Source organism: Opisthocomus hoazin, chromosome 2, assembly GCF_030867145.1.
Source record: "Opisthocomus hoazin isolate bOpiHoa1 chromosome 2, bOpiHoa1.hap1, whole genome shotgun sequence".
NCBI lineage: Eukaryota > Metazoa > Chordata > Aves > Opisthocomiformes > Opisthocomidae > Opisthocomus > Opisthocomus hoazin.
This window is the reverse complement of record NC_134415.1, coordinates 44,731,391-44,748,401: the sequence shown is the minus strand read 5'-3', so window position 1 is coordinate 44,748,401 and position 17,011 is coordinate 44,731,391. Positions and strand designations below refer to the sequence as shown.

The 17,011-nt window shown below is 46.7% G+C and overlaps 1 long non-coding RNA gene across 1 annotated transcript; it reads left to right on the top strand.

The window, feature by feature from the left end:
* The first annotated feature begins 3,571 nt into the window (after positions 1 to 3,571).
* On the top strand, positions 3,572 to 15,340 carry LOC142360524 (uncharacterized). The gene is made up of 3 exons (XR_012763122.1): positions 3,572 to 3,863; positions 6,797 to 9,184; positions 14,373 to 15,340. It is a non-coding gene; the product is annotated as an uncharacterized LOC142360524 (long non-coding RNA).
* Positions 15,341 to 17,011: the final 1,671 nt, after the last annotated feature.

Here is a 17,011-nt window from a genome sequence, read left to right as displayed (position 1 = left end):
TCAAAAGAAGGAAAACACCGTAACTGTAGCCTATTCACCGCTCAGGTGCGTGGCTAAAGGACACCCATTAAGGCTGACGATGATGATGTTGCTCTGGTGCTGCCTCAGGGGAGCTCTCTGTCCCCAGAAACAGCGGGAGATGGGTCTCCAGCCCCACAGCTGAGGCTGCCACAGCCTTGCTGAAGAAGGCTGGAGCCATCTGAGGAGCTGTCAATGTTTACCATCACAACTGGTTTATCTGGCTCCCACCTGATGGCTTTTCGGAGCCCACAAACTGTTATTATCAAGAAAATTGTATTAACTACTACGTGCCCAAGTGAGTAAGTAGACAGGCTCACCCACTAACAACGAGAAAACAAATTCTCAAAGACAGATCTCTCCTCCCTTTCCTCAGGCTTACCTTTATTTTTAAAGACAGAATCAAAACCAGCCCAGGTCATCCCATGCCAAGCAGGAGGGACAAGTCTCCAGGAGCCTCCTTACTTCTTTTTAGCCTCTTTCGTAGCTTCATCCATATGACCCGGGTAACGGGCAGAAAACCTGCTAACTATGCACTGCTGGAGTAACCTTGCAACCTTGCCATAGCTGTCTGCCTTCCTCCTCCAAGTTAAACAAGCCCCTGCAATCTCCACTGGGGTGAAAGACGGCAAGTGGGTGCCCCCTTCCTTGCCACCCCATAAAAAGGAAAAGCTCCTTGATGCCTCTCTCCCTCTATACTGCTGACTCTTGATAATCTGTCCTGTGCAAAGAATGTACAAAAGGTCCATATGTCAGCAGGGGAAATACACTACTTGGATCACACAGTGACTCCAACAACTTGTTTGTGAGATCTGAAGAGGTGTGAACTTTACCTTCGCAGTGCTTTATTGAAGCCTTCACTGCTGAATCTTACTCCTCTCTAGATGTGAGGACAATCTTCCCAATGCTTCTGCATTGTGAGAACAGAGACTTTTATATTCAGGCTGCTTTTATGGAGGCTTTTGAGAGGAGAGCTCCTAAACTGAAACCGCGTTGCCCAGCCTGAGCCAGAGCCTGCTGCATGAGCCCTGCTTACTCACGAGTCTTTCCAGTGCTGATCGCTGCCTGGTGAGAGCACGAAACAATAGGGCTTACAGTTCCCGGGAATCTGCCAGCATGGAAACTGTACTTGACTAACAGCTTACAAACCTCCACCAGAGCTCTGGGACGCTCTTTTGTCTTTCCAATATCTTTGTGGGTGCAAAGTGGTCTGAACAGCACTTTGTGTCTGTAGCTGCTACAAGAGAAACACTTTTTCTCTTTTTTTTTGCTCACCATCTCGTGCTCTTCTGATAATCCTTTCGGCATCCTTCCGTTTTCTGGTTATTCATTTGTTAAGACTGAAATCTGACTGCTGATCTCAGCCCTCTCTTATCAGCCCCTTTCGCTGAGGAGTCCCAAAGCAACATGTTAGTTTTAATCTTTGCACTCTTTCTCTGTCCCCAAGGCCTCGTTTTGCTGGGGGAGGAGGTGAGCGATAGGACTGACGTTTGCGGGTGGGGGGGTGGGCAAGGGGCTGCCATCCATTAACTCGCTGTTATCTATCTATTCATCTGTGCTGCAAAACAAAGGTATGATTGTTGCTTCAGCTCACAGACCTGCACTGGCTTAACTCCAGCTACCGCGGGTGACAGAGGCAGAGGAGATATGGAGGCATGGCTCGAGCACAGCCCAGCAACCAGAATGTAAGGTCTCCTATGTGGGCTCTCTGCTGACGTCTAGACAACCACATCCTTCCCAGCAGCTGGTACCCAAGCTGCACTGCTGAAGGAAGCAGGAGGTGAGCCCATCCTAGCCATAGGTTTCCTCCATTTGGGTTTATAAACCTGCCTGTAAAACACAGGATTGATTCTGCACCACCCTGGCATCTGGCAAACCCGTTTTGGGCTGTGCTTTTATTTAAGCAATTATATAGGATATAGGGTGCTAGAACATGAGTTCCCTTATCTCTGTTTCCCACATTACACCCTTTCCTAAGGCAAATTGATGCAGCCCCATTGAAGCCGAGGCACTGATTGACACTAGCTAAAGATCTGGCCCCGATTCTGCCATGCTTTGCTTCTGGATAGTCATTTACCCTGTTCAGAGTGCAAAAGGCGACCAGCAGCAACCGCTGGAGCTGCAAAGCAGCAAAGTCCCATCCCATTGCCTTCGGAGCTCGACATGCCATGCACTGATCAGTGGCACAAGGCCCAGTTCCCCTTGCATCTAAGTTGGTTTTGGCGTTGCACATAGGCATCCTCTCTTCAGCTTCTAGTAAACCTTGAGATTGCTGCCAAGTCTCATGAAAGAAAAAGTTGTGACCCAGTTCCTGGAGGGTGATTTAGTGTAAATAACTTTCAGTAGCATGATGACACCCTCATGAAATCTAGCAGTGCACTTGTCAGTCCATGAAACATGGAGCCAAGAACCAGTCCTGATCCAATGTTACATGACGAATATCTTTTCCTTTCCTTGCACACGCAAAATCCCTGGCAATTTCTGGAAGAGCTGTGGTTGTGCAAGCCAAACAGGGCTTGGCTTTCTTTCTGAATCATCAAAATAGTGCGAGTTTGCATGGACAACATCAGCTTTTGAGCAAAGCTTGCCAATACTGAAAAAAAACTTTATGCCTGAATTAGACCCCAGTTTGCTGCAGCTAGCTGGCTTTCCTCGGTTGCCTCTTCAGCCATCTTTAACCTTGTGGCTGAACAGTCTTCCAGGGACTAGGCAGACTGATTTCCATCCACTGCTTGCAATACACCTGCTTGAACTGAGGCTGAACTTATCTTTGTCATTTTACTGATCTCAGTGACACCTTGTCGAGATTGACACTGGTGACCTCAGAAGAGACTGTGCAAACAACTGTAAAGCTGGTCAGCCACCAACACACATCTTCATAAACTCCATTTTTCTCAGAGACTTCCAGGCATGACAGTCACTGTTTTTTACTATTGCCATCCAAAATCCAGCAAAATTACTGGAAGGCCTCCAGAACTGATTTCAGACAAAATGGATCCTGCATTTAGATCTAAGGCACCATGTCTAGATCTGTGGGTTGCTTTGGGCTTCTAATTTCCATGGCCATTTGCATAATAAAATACAGTAATAGGCTGAGCAAGTACATTGAACAGTGGCTGTGAGCCAGGAACTAATGAGCTCCATTGCAGACTGTTTAGCTCTGGACAAGTCACTTGACCTTCCAAAGTCACATCATCCCCATCTGTGAAATGGGGACAGTAATACTTGCCTCACAGGGGTGTTGTGAGGATTAATTAGTTGCTGCTTGTACATTGCTTTGATGATGTTAAGAAATACATGCCTGCTAAGTACTGTTATTGTATCATGGCTGGGAAGATATTGCAGTTAGGCCTAAATCCTACCCTTGGAAAAAGATGTGTCTTTCCTCACATCTTGTAAAATAAGTTGCTAGGCTTGCGCAAGTAGCGTTTATACAACGTTGGTACCAAACATCAATATGCACCTTGTACCTTTGATGCTGCCAAATCCCCAGAACAAGAGCCTTCTGGGAGTCATGTGATGCACCATCCCGGTGCAAACAGCTTTGGGCAGGAGCCCAACTGCAAACTCTTTCTCTCTCTTCCCCCATGAATTTAAATTAGTAAGTGTTTCTATCAGGCATTTCAGCGGTGACCTCAGGTCTAGAGCTCGGTGTGCCATATGAAGCCCAGGGGCACACCAGTCCAGGCAACCCATGCCACATGCTGCTGGGAGGACAGCACACGTGGGACCAGGCACCCGGGACAGCCAAGCATGCTCCTGCACACAGCAAAGTCACAAGGGCTGCAGGGAGACGGGATGGCTGCAGGAAGACATGGATATATGCATGAGCACAGCCAGAAAAGGTAAGCTCCCTTTGCCTAAACTCTAACCCTTAGGTGGGAACTTCCTCTCCCATACGCTCCCCCAAGAGCAAAGCCCTTTTGCTTCCTCAGCATTTAGGCCTAGATAATACAAAATAGTGCACGAAGAAATGAATTCCACTGACTGCAACGGGCTATGGCTCAGGGTCGTTAATAGGCTCAAACCACAGTATCCAGCCTACTCAAGGAACACATAGAAGCTCTGCATCCAAATTTCAGTGACATTTAGTGGAAGTCGGCCAAATCGTTCCTTTTGATTCCTTTGAAATTTGAGCCATAACTGTCATTGTACCTTAGACGTGTGAACTGCTCTGAGAAATCTCCCATATAGATTAGGTTGCGATCAAAGAGTTCCACTAAACTGAATTTTATAAAGACGGAGGGTTGAGGTGAGACTGCTCAGCAGCAATAGTGTCTGAAAAAACCACCCAAACCTAGCAAGATTGAAAGGGTTAAAGAAGAGAGTTGTTTGGGTAGATGGTATACATTAACTATCATTTTCAGTCAGCATGCAATGACTAGTTAGCGGCGCTTATCATCCCCAGCTATGTGAGGAATTACAATAAATGCCTGAAATGCAAGCAAGTTTCCGGCTCAGGTAGGTAAATAATGGAAGTCACTATTTTTGTCTGAGTTGCAAGAATTCCCCATGCACACAGGCTCCCCACCCCCTCCCCAATGTAACATGGCTAACTCTACTCCCTGCTGTTTGGCAAAATGAAGTCCTTTCATGCATCCTCGGGACTTTGTCTGCAGAAGTAGCCGACTCATGATTTCCTTTTTGGTGGAAAGCAAGAGGTTATATTTTCTGCATTCGTTTCACATACTTCCAGAATATGATGACCTAAGGAGGAGTGGAAGGATATGCGAGCTGCTCTGAGACAAGACCTGCATGATTTGCAGGGGAAAAGTAACAAAACAAGCAACCAGAGCATAATTCTGGCACTGTCGAAGCCTGGTAGTAATGCTCCTGTTGCCTTCAGTGACATGAGGCTTCCCCTCTGCAGCAACACCCCACAGAGAAACTACTCTCAAACTGTTTAGTGATTCAGCTGCTATTCGAAGAGCCACTGCAGAAAAACTCTGGCTGCCTCTGCAGGATAGAAACAGGGTAAACTTTTGGATAGCACTTAGTAGTAAATAGGGAATAAAGTCATTACAGTCAGGGAGTTTATTCTCTTTTAGCCCAAGGCCCTTTTCCCTGCCCGGCATCCCCAGGCACGTGCCTGACCTGGCCTCTCTCAGAGGCCCCTCTGAGGTTTGTTCGATGCAGCCTTCAGATGCTGGTTCAAGAAAACACGAGCTCCCGCCATGGGAGGCAAATCGGGGTGGCATCTCGAGCCTTGTGAAGCCCATGTTCATTTGGCCAGGCTCCAGGAAGGCCCATGAGAACCTCAGCCCCTTCTGCCCGTGAATGCACAAATTGTTTGTGAAACACTACTGGGGGAAGCCTGGCATAAGCATGGAGACGGTCGTGCCAGGGAAGGGTTAACCAGCACCACTGCTCGAAGAGCATCCTCCCTCACTGCTTCACACATGCCATATTTCTTAGCAAAGTGAACATATTAACATTGGCATGCTCCCACACACGGTCTTGGCTCTCCTCCAGGAAATCATAACCCAGCTATTTGGCACACAAAGCCGCAATTTTATTTACACAATCAACTTCTTGATAAACATAAAACTTACAAAATATACCACGCCCTTAAAATAAAAAAGGCAAAAGTGTCAGGGAGAACTGCAGTAACCTGACCTTCTCAGCCAGAAGGGCCAACCTGCTTTGATTTGATACCCCCATCCCCAAAGAAATCACCTGTGGATACATGAGGGTTTGCCCTGGCTAGAAGGCAGGATCCTGCTCGGGGGAGATGGAGGAGGACTCCACGGAGCTGGGAGCTGCCAGAGGGATTTCGACTGGCTCAGTCAGGTTTCCTCCTGGGCACCAGGGAGTGCGGGCAGGGCTGCCAGCACCCGATGCACCTATGGCCTTCGGGTCCCCCATCCTCACCTCCTCGCCTGGTGCCACCACTGCTCCTGGCTAGCATAGCTGTCCCCTTGGGAGTGGAAGAAGGCCCTGCTCTGCCAGTAACCCCGAAACAGTGGGAGCTGGCCTCCTTTACTGTCTTCTTGTCATGAATCTTGGCAAAGGAGTCTGCATCTCTATGAACGTTATGATTTTTAACTCTATGGCTCTTAGTCAATCTAGCCAAATGCAAGTGGAAGATGTAGGTTTTATTCTGGGAGGAAAACATTGCCGATTTCATGTGGCAACCAGATTTTCTGGAGACATACTGCACTTTGCCAGACCACCAGTCCATTCAGCCGGGAAGCAGGGAAGCTGGGAAGCCTAAACATTCAGCAGTCCCCCAGGGCACATGCTGGCTTGGGTGAAGTTCTGCCTAAACATCAGATAAAACTGCATCAGCCTTGCAATACTGAGAGGAACATATATGCCTGCTACTTACACCTGGGGTCACCTGAATTCAGCTTCACTACCTTCTTCTTCACCTTTTGAGCTCCCATTTCTCCACTGATCCTTCAAAGGAATCGTCTCACTTGGCTACTTGACAAAAGGCTCACAACCTTACTCCATCAACTCTGTAGGCACTGGAGACAAGGGTGGCAACCAGTGCAAGACCTCCAAGAGCCAGGACTAATGGTTGTTCTGCTAAGCTTCGAACTGGACACATGAAGAATGGATATGCTTAAACACAGCCTAAATCCCACTCAAGAGAACCTGCATGAGAAATAACAATGGGCCAAGGGCATTAAACTGATTTGTACTGGCCGAGGATCTGGACATAATTGCTTTATTCCTTGCAGATAAAAAGATCTGCCTGAGGCTAATAAGCTTTTGATAGTTTGGGAAACAAACATTGATTCTTTTTTCTTTTTTTTTTTTATTTTTCCCACAGATAGGAAGCACCACCTTCAAATACCTGAGACACACTGCAATAATTTACAGAGATAACCATCTTGATTCATGGAGATAACTGGAGCTGAATGGTTGGCCTCAAAACCAAGCATTCACGACAATTCTTGAAACAAGAACATCACTGCTCCCCATTTCCACAACAATTTACGTACAACTGCAAAGAAAACCCTTCTCCCACTGCAGCTGGCAAATGTACTGTAAACATGCTACCCAAAGCCTTGCCATATTTCCTGAACACCCAGAGGTGGGTGGGTGAGTGGGTCACCTGGGCCATTCTCCTGGGCACAGCTCAGGGTTTGAATCAGAGCCCAAGACACTGGTTCCTTTGGATGAGTACCTGGCTGACTTCAGTATAAACATCTGAGATGTGAAAGCAAGCCCCCTCGTAGGAAAGGACAGGAACACTGGTGATTAGAGCCAAGGCCAACTGAAAAAGTCTGCAGGACTGAGTAGTCTCATATCACAGCAAAAAGCACTTCCTTGAAAGGAGAGCAAGGAGTTTCTGAAATAATCTAGTTATTGCCTGCCAGACACTTGGTTTCTCTTCACAGGCTGGGAGAGAACACAGGTCCACCTAAGCAGATTGCAACTGTGATGGAAATTTCTTAGGCTACCCATTACAAAACAGCTACCATGCAGTCACTCCTATCTCTTCCTCTCCAAAAAGTAGCAGCTGAAATGAAAGCCATCAAGCTCTTTCCAAAGGACATCTTGCCCTTTGGGGACTGCACCTTGGCTCGTGTGGTGAAGTTACAGAGGGATTCTGGGGATGCTGCAGGAGGCTAGTCCAGCCAAAGAGCTTCTGGGTGCTCTCTTATTTTTGCAGCATCCATTCCATAAGGGTCTTGCACCCACCACTGTAACAAAATATTTGCAAAGAGTAATTTAGATCTGTCTGCTACATATTCAGCTGCACAGGAACAAACGTCTCTCCTTGTATTGCGAATAATTTCTCCAGATACCAGGTGTTGGCCGATTTCTCCAAAATGGCCAACTCCTACAATTTTATAGTGAGTAGTACTACATACAGTGACTTTCCACTAAAATAATTTACGTACCTAAGAACCTCATCTCTGATTTAAAGTCAGTTTTCATCCTCTGTGAATGCAAGGGCCTGAGAGCCTCTGATGCAAAAACCAGAAGGCAACTTCCATCCAGCTCTGCGTACTAAAATCTCAGGATTTCTAAAGCCAAACTCAAGATTACACTTTTTTGGATGCTAACATGACTACTGTCATATAAAAAAAAAACAACTCTCAGCATTCAGGCAGTTCATATAAGAAGTGCTATAAACCGACAAACCAACTGAACTGGTTTGCTGAAAGTATGTTCTACAAAGAGCTTCTTTAGTTCATTTGTTAATCTTACGTAGTATAAATGACCTCGGAAAACTAAATGTCTTGTCAGGAATGACACTTAGATACCAAGTATTTCCAGTTGCATGTAACCACTTAGCACATTGCTGTCACTGTCCTTTCGGCCCAGGCATGTATAAGTGTGCTCCATCCACAGGGACAACTCACGATCTATGCTGTTGGCTGTGTGCAGACTCCTGTGTAGCTGCAGCAGCATCAGCATCTTTCCTACAGGGCAAAGGTGGGCTGAGGAGAGCCTACAGCTATCAGTCAAACCACCTCATCCCAGAAGGATTAAACCACCGGCCAACAGCCTAGAGCAGCTCCTGTTCCACAGCTCTTTCTGTTGCTAAACACAGGGAGACAACACTGGCAAGATCAAAAGCAGCGAGTACTCAGAGCTTCTTTCAGACTCCCATATCCTTGCCACCATTTGCAAAGTTAACAGGCTTTGCAAAACTGAGCAGCCATCAGGAGAACATAATTTGGACCAGCAGCCACTGCCCCTGCAAAGTAATGCTGGGATAAGGATAAAACACAAGCCATCTTCTCGCCACCTCACCTTCACACCTCACAACTCACGCTGTGTTTGTGCCCCTCTCCTCCTGCACTTCTGACCTCTAAGACTGAGAAACAAAGACCAGGGAGAGCCAGGGCCCAAACTAGTATCGCAGTTCTGCAAGAAAGGACAGGGACCTTCAAGTTGAGGGAAATTTCCAACAGAAGCACGGATGATTTCTCAGAAACGGGCTCCAAATTAGCCTCATCAAGCCTATTTCAGAGTCACAGGAGGGCAAGACGTGGAGGAGGACTCCAAGGGTGCTTTCAGACAAACTGAATCAGAGGTTTACCCAACCCCACTCTTTCAGAAGTTTCTGAATAACGCACCAGCTTGAACCACCGGAAAGAAACAAATAAATGAGCTGGCAGCTTTCACAGGGAGGAGCCTCGAAGCCCAGTTCCCAAGACCACGCCAACCAGCTCCGTGTGACAGCATACAGGAATGAAAATAGGTAGGTAACATTAACAGAAATACACTGAAACTTACTAACAGCAGCTTGTCAGGACATGCACCGAAGAGAAATCGCTCATAATAGCTACAGCTTGTATTATGAAGGTTTCATTGCCATCTGGCTAACAGAGCTGCCTAAACTCAACCAATGTTTTGCGTGCGCTGTGGTAATCCACGGTGCATACTCTGGAAGGAGGCTGTCAAGGTGAAGTCCTGACATCTGTATTAAAAAGAGACACCGTTTCTCTTGTTAAATGAAAACGCCTTAGAATAACAAAGCAGCAATGAACAGAGCCCCTAATGAGCTAAGGCTGCCCCCTCCTTTGGTGTAAATTAGCAACGTTCACTTAGGACAAATGGAATTATTCTGATCTACACCAACTATAAGATCCAGCCCCATCATATTAGCCTCTTCTTGGTTCAGTCATAACTTTCATGTGTCTATCAATAGTTTAAAGCAAAGGCACAGTTTAAAAGAAACAGTAATACCCCTGCCTTTCCTCTCCTGATCTGATTCGCATACAAAATGGGCTTATGAACTCAAAAATTATGGGAGGGATTCAGGGAGGAGGAAAGGGAGACACAAGAGCCCTTTTATTTTGCGTCTTATTCACAATGAAATTTGGCACAGAAGCCAACCACATACATTAACATAGTTTGGGCAAGTTTAACTCTCATGAATACATTTCTGTGGAAAAACTATGTGACTAGGGAAAAATCCCCTCTTTTTTGCCACTTGAAAAGATAACAGGCTTCTATGTGGAACATACCCAGAACCTGCCTGATTCAGAGACATGGAAATACAAAGATGAATAAGGCTGAGTCTCCCATGCTAGGGGCCCATGGAAACTGAGAGGGGAGGAAGAAGTAAGGAGGCCCATTGACTCAGGAGAAGAACTTTCATCCTACAGGTGAAGGAAGCATTTGAAGGAACTAGTAACATTGCAGGCCTGTTCCAGAGCCCATTTCAGTCACTGGCAAACATCTCATTGACTTCACTGGGATGTGGGTCAGGGCTAAACAGTTTTAAAATATAATCCAAGGCTATTTCTACGTCACTGTGTAATGAGTGGGAATCAAAACAGTTCAAGTGTGTCCAGCCCTGTGACTTACCTGCTTTCTGTCCACAATTCTGGCTGCTAGCCTGGCTGCTGCGTAGGCTCAAAGTTTCCGTATTTGCACTGAGGAAGAGCTGAGCTCAGGACCTTTTTGAAGGACTGTCTTGGACCAAAGTGCACACTAAACTGCACCCATGCCTAAGTCAGGCAATCTGGAGCAAGGAAAGTTTTGGCCAAATGTACTAGGGGATCAACTACACTTGCCCCTCCCCAAGCCCAGACTGAGGGGGCTCTCAGTGTAAGCTGGAGGATTTGCAAAGAGCAGTGGGCATATCTGCTGGACAACATGGGCATTCTTTTGTCTGATGATGTAAGTGCACCTGGCACCAAAAGTCTGGAATTTGAAGCTAGCCCAGCCACAGCGACTTGCGCTAGGATCTTCTGACCCAACTGCAGTCCAGATGTAGCCTTAAGAGTTCCACAGAACTTCAGTTACACAAAAATAGTGACCCTGCCTCATACATCCCTAATTGCAACCTATAAGCTATTGCCATCCCCGTCAAAAAAAAATTCGCCTTTGCTCACTGACTTTGTACAGTGCAGCCCTGCTAAAGTGCCATAATTATGGCAGAGGATGTTAACCTGAGAAAGACTATTTTCTTTTGAATGAACCAGTTTGCTTTATTATTAGCCTATCTGATATGATAGCTTACATTACAAGTCCTTCATAAGATCACTTCAGAAGCACGTCATTGCACTAGGCCTCTAATATCTTGCTGATTAGTTTCACAAATTACTAATTGAACTCTTCAAATGAGACATATTGATATGGTGAATGTCACTAAACAGAAAACTCCGTGATCTCAGAAAAGGATACATCACAGAATTATCCTCTCCTGCTAGGTAACACAAAATTAAACAGTGGGGTAGGAGCAGGAAGAGGAATTTTCCTCATCACTTAGCAGTTCAGAGCCCTTATCACTCTGATGCATCTCAGTACCACACAGTTTGCACCTGTCTAAACGTGGAGTTTCCACTGATGTCAGTGTGTGGAAGAAGCGAGGTGTACAGATCCACACATTGAGGGCAAAGGACCTGCAGAGCAGATCAAAAGGGAATATTCTCCCTCTGGGACAAGTCCGTCCATAGTGCTCTGTTGCTTTAGCGAAACTTAATGCACATCATCACTGATGTCATTGCTAAAATTTGGCTCCGCTGGAGAGATGGGGTTTGGCAGGGAACAGTGAATGGGATTTTTCACAAATTGTCCAATGCCGACCACTTCCAGCCATACCAAGAGGCTGTCTTTGCCTTTTCCAACACAACTGTCTCCAAACACAACCTAGAAACAGTCACACCTGGCACTAGCTTGGCAGCTGGCAAAAGGTAACTGAGTATTTCAGGACGAGTTCTCCACATGCACCATTCTGTTACTTACTGGGCTAGGCTGGAGAGAGGTCAGCAGGGCTTCAAGAAGCTTTGCCTGACTGACCCTTCACTCATCGACCTGCTGTTTTTCCCTAGGAGCCAGCCTGATCACCACTTGCCTTGCAGCAAAGGATGGGTGGTTTTTTCTCACCTAACTGCCAACAATGTTGGTATCTACATCTGCTCAGCCACATTGAAGCGGAGAAGGCAGAGCTACTGAATGCCTTCTTTGCTTCAGTCTTCAGTGCTAAGACTGGCCCTCAGGAATCCCAGGCACCAGAGGTAAGAGAAGAAGCCTACAAAGAGGACGACTTTCCCTTGGTCAAGGAGGACTGTGTGAGGGATCGCTTAAGCGATCTGTACGTCCACAAATCCATAGGCCCCGATGGAATGCACCCACGAGTGCTGAGAGAGCTGGCGGATGTCATTGCTGAGCCACTCTCCATCATCTTTGAGAGGTCCTGGAGGACAGGAGAGGTGCCTGAGGACTGGAGAAAGGCCAATGTCACTCCAATCATCAAAAAGGGCAAGAAGGAGGACCCAGGGAACCACAGGCCGGTCAGTCTCACCTCCATCCCGGGAAAGGTGATGGAGCAGCTTATCCTGGAGGCCATCATCAAGCAAGTGGAAGAAAAGAAGGTTATCAGCAGTAGTCCGCATGGATTCACCAAGGGGAAATCATGCTTGATCAATCTAATAGCTTTCTACAATGACATGACTGGCTGGGTAGACGAAGGGAGAGCCGTGGATGTTGTCCACCTGGACTTCAGCAAGGCTTTCGACACAGTCTCCCATGACATCCTCCTAGGGAAGCTGAGGAAGTGTGGGCTGGATGAGTGGTCGGTGAAGTGGATAGAGAACTGGCTGAATGGCAGAACTCAGAGGGTTGTCATCAGCGGCGCTGAGTCTAGGTGGAGGCTGGTAACAAGTGGTGTCCCCCAGGGGTCAGTACTGGGCCCAGTCTTGTTTATCTTCTTCATCAACGACCTGGATGAAGAGTTAGAATGTACCCTCAGCAAGTTTGCTGATGACACCAAACTGGGAGGTGTGGTAGACACACCAGAAGATTGTGCTGCCATTCAGCGTGACCTGGATAGGCTGGAAAGCTGGGCAGAGAGGAACCTGATGAGGTTCAACAAAGCCAAATGCAGGGTCCTGCACCTGGGGAGGAACAACCTCATGCACCAGTACAGGCTTGGGGTGGACCTGCTGGAGAGCAGCTCTGCGGAGAGGGACCTGGGTGTCGTGGTGGACGACAAGTTAACCATGAGCCAGCAGTGTGCCCTGGTTGCCAAGAAGGCCAATGGGATCCTGGGGTGCATCAAGAAGAGTGTGGCCAGCAGGACGAGGGAGGTTCTCCTTCCCCTCTACACTGCCCTGGTGAGGCCTCATCTGGAGTACTGTGTCCAGTTCTGGGCTCCCTAGTTCAAGAAAGATGAAGAGCTACTGGAGAGAGTCCAGCAGAGGGCTACAAGGATGATGAGGGGACTGGAACATCTCTCCTACAAGGAGAGGCTGAGGGAGCTGGGCTTGTTCAGCCTGAAGAAGAGAAGGCTGCAAGGGGACCTTATAAATACTTATAAATATCTGAAGGGTGGGTGTCAGGAGGATGGGGCCAAGCTCTTTTCAGTGGTGCCCGGTGACAGGACATGGGGCAATGGGCACAAACCGAGGCACAGGAAGTTCCGTCTGAACATGAGGAAGAACTTCTTCCCTCTGAGGGTGACAGAGCACTGGAACAGGCTGCCCAGGGAGGTTGTGGAGTCTCCTTCTCTAGAGATATTCAAGACCCGCCTGGACAAGGTCCTCTGCAGCCTGCTGTAGGTGACCCTGCTTCGGCGGGAGGGTTGGACTAGATGACCCACAGAGGTCCCTTCCAACCCCTACTATTCTGTGATTCTGTGATTTACCTCCCACCAGAGTTAATGGAGTGAGTAGGCACCTCTGAGGAGTAAATCACCTGGCCTACAGCAGATGTCTCCCTTCGGATGAGATCGGTATCACTCCCTGACAGCTGCAAAGACCATTTAGCTCTAGATCAGCTGTACATGTCCACAAACAGCCAAAGGAATCCTATCCCAAGTGAGAGGTCAGATGCTGAGCTGCTGCAACAAATTAAAAGTACAGTTGTTTTACACATACAATTGGCCTTGTGTGCATCCGTTGCTCCTTGCCCACCCATTTTGCCTTGTTCTAAGCTGCCTTTTATGACTGATCCTAGGAGAGGAAACCTGCTGCTGTTCCTACACCTCCAGCAAGCAACAAGAACATGAAGACCGCCACATTTGCACTGGCGGTGCTGCGCTAACGCAAAGGCTTGAAGCAGAACTGGTTAGCCAAGTTCTTACATGGAGACATAAAGCCCCATCAGGGACCTTTGCAAACATGTCTGCTGGTCTCCTGCATTACCGGTGTTTCACTCAGCAGATTTCTGAACTTAGAAAGCTACATGGTTCCCTGGTATAATTACGGGTATATTCCCCCTGGATTTGACACCACTGGTTAACCAAACATCATGCATTATCTCCTAAGAGTAAGATGTTATTTATTTTACCCACACAAAGTTGATCTTGTAGTAGCCATCAATTTTCCACAGAAAGATCACGCTCTACTACTGTACATCAGTCATTAGAGGCAGCTTCTAAACTTTAATATCTCCACAGGAACAATAATTGCGACCTTTTCAATATTTTATATTTGCAGACAAGCGAATGAACTCACTGGAATCAGCAGGTGGTGTATGTTCAGCTGCTCAGAGCAATATTCGGCTTGCCTGTTCCCAGTGAGGGCAGCTGACATCAGAGAAGCAATGCCCTGTGAATGTACCATTCAGCAGATAGGAGAGCCCAGAGTTCGTATGGTAGACATCAAAGTGTTTTGTAACATGCAGATGTTTTCCGTAAAGAGGTTGAGAAAAGTGATGGACAAGATTTTGTAAATCACGTGCTGTGCTTTTTTCTTCATTTTCTCCCTCACATACCCCCATTTCCTTGCCTTTACTTATATGGAAGAATGATACCATTAAAAATGATGGGTTATATCCTTAGCTGATATAATTTGGTGTGACTCCACTGACTTCACAGAGCTATGCCTGTTTACATAAGTTGCAAATTTTTCCCATCAATTTAAATCTATACAGATTTACATCATGGGGAATAGTGTTATATTTTTTTCCATAGCTAATAAGCTTCTCAAAAAAAAAAAAGAAAAAAACCCTTGACATCTGCTAAATTTGTATTTGGAGATAATGATTTCAGTGCATGCCTTCTCTCACCCTGTCTCATGTCCTTCGTCCTGTTCCTCTGTCTATTAGAGGGTCCTCCTACTAGCATGCGAGCCAGAGCTGAGCTGAGTTGCTGAGGACAGTGGTCATGGACAAACCCATGGCTGGATTTGCTTGCTGACATGTAGCTTTCTTCCCTTTCCATATGCCCAAGTAACGCTGTGAATACAACCCATCCCAAATGTTCCTGAGTCCTGCTGAGGACAGAGCCCTCTTCACTTCTAACCAGGCTCACACACGGGATGCAGGTATAAAATCCTGCTCTGTTTGATAGAGGGCAGCAAGTTCCACACGCAGCTCCCTCTGCCCAGGCGAATTCCTTAACCTACAAGCTAATAGCTATTTTTAAAAAGTTCTCCTTCCCTTTCATTTTCATTTCATGAAACATTTCAAGAGGCCTTGCTTTCATCTTCCTATGGAATAAAAACACATTTCGAAACCTCACCGTTTTCTATTAAATTAAATTCTTGTGTTCCCACTTGCCCTATCCAGAAGCACTGCATCACCATGTCTGCAAAACATGCTGTATTTTGCTATGATCTTGTGTTGTTCTGCAGAGAAACACAATGAGGTTTCACCTGAGATTACCAAGTGACCTCACTCAAAACTTCCCTCCTGTAAATAAGTGCCAATCTATACGTACAGCACACATGAAGACAGACACTTCCCATTAGGAAGCAGTTTGTTGAGCAGACTTGGAGAGCTCAAATGCTTCTGAAAAACTCAACAGCAACAATTCTTCTGCTGGACAATATGCTGACTGAGCCTGATTTTGGGATGCACTGAATTATCCTGAAGAGCCAGGTGACTTAAGTGCCAAATTCCTTACCACATTTACTGAATTAATTTGACCACTGAGGTTTTCCAGGCTTTTTTGGAAGCCCCAGTTGTGATTTCACGAACTAGTGTGTCCAAGACAATCCCACAGGTTGAATGCTGTCATTAAAATCATGGCCTGTTCCTGCTTGAGGCAAATGATGGAGTCCCTGCAGGAGTGGCAGTGAGTGAACTGGCTGTATCATCCATCTCAGCAGTGGCTCTGTACTATGAAGCAAGACCCAAGACCATTGGAGATCTCTAGGGCCGTGGTAAAAGTCTTATATTTGTTCCAATAAAAGCTGAGCTTGATACTGCTTAGTGACCTGCAAGACATGTTGGGGATACACTTTCTGGATGAATCAAGGAGAGAGCAATGAAGTTGATTAGGAGCCGGAGTTCATGATGACCAATGAAAGGCTGAGAGAATCAGATTCATTCAGCCTCTGGAAGAGAAGATGAAGGGGAAACCTTATTTCTGTCTCAGCTACCTCAGAGATAGTACCAAGAAGACAGAGCCAGGCTCTTCCTGAAGTTGCACAGCTCTGTCAGTAATTGCACTGACAACTCGCATCTCCTAGAAAGCACCCCAGTAAGGCTCTCCTGCAACCCACCTTCTCTGGTGTTATGCATACATGCCACTCTGTATGCAGCTCTCCATAGGATCTCCTGCTCCCAAATCAACATTTCCATCCTGTTCCTCTTTCCCCAAGACTGCTAACTTGCTAGAGGTTAAGCTGCCTCTCAAACAGCCCCCATTCCACTTAGCCTGTATCCCGGGATTTTCTTTCATGAAAAAGGCACTGTAGAGGCTCTGGACCCTGTGCTATGATTTACACTTTTTCATCTCCTGCAGAAAGCCTGCCGTGCATGTGATGATACCATTCAGCTCCGTTTACCTGAGAACTTAAAAAAATACCATCGGAGGTTGTTTTTTCCATATGGGTAAACAGTAGGGGTGGGAGTATTCCTTATGGGAAACCTGGAACAGTCGCACTCTGTCAGCCTGACATTTCCTGCTGTAATTGAAACTTTTGATGTTAAAAATTCCATTTACACAGTGTCTCTCTAAGCCAGGCAGGGAGAAGGGCAGAGGTGGGCACTACGTTACCACACAGTTTCCCCAACTCCCCCACTGCAGCCAGTTAAACTACAGCAGGTGAGATGCATAGATGTAAGGGAAGGAATATGAGGAAGGAAATACCAGCTGAGTTAGGTAATTTGGGTCAGAGGAAGCCAGGCG